The sequence below is a fragment of the Giraffa tippelskirchi genome, chromosome 7, assembly GCF_054371585.1.
Source record: "Giraffa tippelskirchi isolate mGirTip1 chromosome 7, T2T-mGirTip1v1.2.pri, whole genome shotgun sequence".
In the NCBI taxonomy this organism is placed as follows: domain Eukaryota; kingdom Metazoa; phylum Chordata; class Mammalia; order Artiodactyla; family Giraffidae; genus Giraffa; species Giraffa tippelskirchi.
The window spans coordinates 26,342,961-26,346,896 of NC_137281.1; the positions used below are offsets into that span (position 1 = coordinate 26,342,961).

The 3,936-nt window shown below is 46.7% G+C and overlaps 1 protein-coding gene and 1 pseudogene across 4 annotated transcripts in view; both read right to left on the reverse strand.

Moving 5' to 3' along the window:
* Positions 1-3,936, reverse strand: part of DUS2 (dihydrouridine synthase 2) — a 72,719-nt gene that overhangs the window by 60,079 nt on the left and 8,704 nt on the right. The window lies entirely within an intron of this gene.
* On the reverse strand, positions 523-583 carry LOC145515949 (U6 spliceosomal RNA; annotated as a pseudogene).

A 3,936-nucleotide genomic window follows, 5' to 3' on the forward strand; every position in this document is an offset into this window, starting at 1 on the left:
CAAATTACAGGGGACTTCCCAGGGAGGCCAGGTTTGATCCCTGATCAGGGAACTGGATCCCACATGTTGCAACTAAAAGCATGCGCATGGCAACAAAGATCCCAAGTGCTATGTCTAAGACCTGGTACAGCCAAATAAATAAAAAATAAAGTTCAAAAAAATTAAAAATAAAGTGAATAATTCAGTGGCATTTAGTACATTCTCAATGTCATACAACCACCACTTCTATCTAGTTCTAAAATACTTTGACCATCCTAAAAGGAAACCCTCTACCTATTAAGCAGTTGCATCTGATCCTGTGGTTCCCCCAGCCACCAATCTGCTCTGTGTCTATGTATTTCCCTGTTCTGCATGTTTCTTACAAATGGAGTCATATAATATGTGACCTTTGTATCTGGCTTCCTATAGTTAACATAATGTTGTCGAGGTTCATTCATGTTGCACTTTTTCTCCATTTTTATTTTACTCATTTTCTGGAATTCCTATTGTGCAAATACTAGAACTTCTTTTTCTTTTTTTTTTTTAAATATGGAACGCTTCACGAATTTGTGTGTCATCCTTGCGCAGGGGCCATGCTAATCTAGAACTTCTTTTTCTATCTCATATCTCTCTTGTTTTCTTTTTCTTCTTTTGGGAGAATTCCTTAACTAGGTCTTTCTAATTTATGGATTCATTCTTAAAACTTTCTGCTGTTAGATCACCTATTGTGTTGTGGTAATTTTTATACATGGTCCTGTATTTCTTTGATACTTCTCCCATCCAAAGATGGATCCTATGTCTGCCCACCCCTTGAATCTGAGCTTTGTACCTGCTTGACCAGTAAAATATGGCAGAAGTGATGCTGTGCCCATCCAGGCCTGGGCCCAGGAAACTGTCCTGCTTCTTAGGATGCTTACTCACTCATGGACTGTAGCTACTGTACTTCGAGGAAGCCAAGCTGCCCAGAGAGAGGTCCACATGTGAAGGACCCAGTGTCCCTGGTCCACAGTCCCCCTGAGCTCTTAGCCTACAGCCAATAACAATTTACTGGTCATGTGAGTGAATCATCTTTTTTTCTGGTCATGCCGCTCGGCTTGTGGGATCTCAGTTTCCTGACCAGGGCCCCTGGCAGTGGAAGCACGGAGTCCTAACCACTGGACCCACGGGGAATTCCCATGAATCATTTTCAAAGTGAATCCTGCAGCCCCAAGTGATGCCATGTGGAGTAGAGACAAGCTTACTCAGTTTACAGATTTGTGAGCAAATAAATATTTTTGTTGATTGTCCCTTTTGGGGGTAATTTGTTATGAAGCCATAGATCACTGGGACAATTATATTTTTCTCTACCTTGTATTTCTGCTTGTTCTTTTAAAAAATATTTATTTATTTATTATTTGGCTGCCCTGGGTCTTGGTTGCCACTCTCAGGGGCTTTTCTCTTGTTGCCATGCAGTGGCTTCTCTTGTTGCAAAGCATGGTCTGTAGAGTGCACGGGCTTCCGTAGTTGTGGCATGCAGGCTCAGTTGCCCTGCAGCATGTGAGATCTTAGTTCCCTGACTAGGGGTCAAACCCACGTTACCTACATTGCAAGGCAGATTTTTAACCACTGGACCACCAGGGAAGTCCCCTCTGCTTATTCTTTTTTATACTTTCTTGTTTCATATGGCTAATATTCTACCTTATCTTTTGTAATATGTTTATTAGGCTAATTTTGAATTTTTGATCCATGTATTCTGATCCTTTTCCCGATAGATGTTTTCTTTTGAAACGTCTGTGCTTCTCAAATGTCTGTTTCTTTTTGCCTGTTATTTTTGCCCATGAGTACCTGATGGTGCAGGCTACTTGACCAGTCAATAGTATGAGGGAAATTGTATCCTAGCTACAGAGTCTCACAGAGTCTAAGGTTTCAGTTGGACTATAGTAGCCTATCTTCCCCACATAGCACCTGACCCTATCCCCGAGGAGAGCGGTCAGGTGTGGGGGCCAGGTGAGAACTATGGGGAGCCTTTGTGGAGCATCAGGGAAGACCTAGGAGGAGGCACCTGTTTGTTCTTTAGTCAAAAAATGTGTTGGGACCAAGACTGAAGATACCAGGGTGAGGAGACTGAAACGGTCCTGCCAGTGTGAAATCCACATGCAAGAAACATTAAAGATCTCCACCAACACACTTCTCCCTGCAATGAGTCCTGTGAAAGGAAAGTGCCTCACGAGAGGATGAAGTGGGGTGGTGGGAAGGTGGGGTGTGTTTCAGAGACATTTTCTGGAGAAGAAGTGGTATTCCAAGCTGAGACCCCCTCCATACAGAGGAGTTTGGTAAATGGGGTGGGGGGAGGGCAAGTAGAAAGGCATCCTATCAGGCACAGGTGCTACACAGAAACCCCTTGAGTTTGGGGAAGTGAAAGAAGCCAGAAAGGCTGAGGCTGGGGCAGAGGATAAGGAGAAATACAGCTGAAGAGACTGGAGGGGCCAGATGGAGCAGGGCTTTGTAGACCAAGAGGAGAGTTTGGGCTTTCTTTTCAAAAGAGGTGGCTCTTAGGACTTCCCTGGTGGTCCAGTAGCTAAGACTCCACACTCCCAATGCAGGAGATCCAAGTTCGATCCCTGGTCAAGGAACTAGATGACACATGCCGTAACTAAGAGTTCGCATGCCCACAACTAAAGTTCTGGCATGCCGCAATGAAGACCTGGTGCAGTCAAATAAATAAGTAAATTTTTCTTTTTTAAAAAAATAAGAGATGGCTTTACCATGAGCAGGGAGTTCATTGGAAGGCTGCTACTGTGGGCAACTGAATGTGGCATGAAAACAGGCCAAAGCAACAGGCCTTGGCTGGGATGAGAATGGGGTAGGGGCCAGAATAGAGGTCAGCTCCCAGGTCCTCCTGCAGGGCCCAGGGACTGATTCCTGATTCCTTCCCAGAGATAAAGGTCAGAGAATGCAGAGTCTGTGGTAGGTTGGAAAGATACCACTAATTCTGATATTCTAAAACCCTCTGAGTCATAAAAGGGAGAAGAAATGGAGGTGGGCACTGGACTTTTCTGATAGAGAAATAGCTGAAAGAATGGTCTAGAAAGATAAAGATGTTAAAAGTAAAGCCACTTGAATAAACTTATCTGAAGCAACGGAGTAGAAAGTGAAAGAAAATTAAGAGTAAAGAAATAAATGGCTTGGGTAGATAGCATAACCAACTCAATGCACATGAACTTGAGCAAAGGGAGATAGTGGAGGATAGAGCAGCCGGGTGTGCTGCAATCCCTAGGGTCACAAAGAGTCGGACATGACTTAACTACTGCACAGTAACAAAAAGGAATCCCGGGAGGTGAGACAGAAAAAGATAAAACTGAGATGAAAGAATCCAATGCAGCGTCTAAAGAGGCCCATGGGGCTGGGCGAGGGATATGGGTGTCCTTACTTCCAAGAAGGAAGCAGGCTCTAGTGAAAGGGCACGGGTCCCCCCAGCAGCCTTCAATAGAGAGACACTGTAGGGTGGGCAAAGGGATGGGATCTTCCTGGGGCTCCCTCGGTTTCCAGGGACGCGGAGGAGAGGTGGAAGACAGAGATGATGAAAATGGGGATAGGGTGCCGAGGAGGCCCCTGGGCGGTTCTTGAATGAGCTCTGCTCTCCTGCCTCCTTCCCCGTCCCTGCATCACAGAAATGTCACTGAGCGCTCAGTAGGCACAAAGCTCACCTCGTGCCCCACCTCAGGGGCCCTCATCATCCCTAAGCACATTTCCTCATTTTACAAGCACTGCATCTGAAGCTCAGAGAGGGCGGCTCACCACCCGAGGTCACACAGGAATCGGGCCTCCCCAGAGCGTGGAATAGTACTCTGGCCCCGGGGGCTTCACTCCTCCCGGGCCCCCCTCAGGGAGGAGCCGGCCCCGAGCCCCTCCTGCTCCCCGCCCCCGAGGGGCGGCCCGGGGGCGGGCGGAGGAAGTGAGCGCAGCGGGGAGGAATGT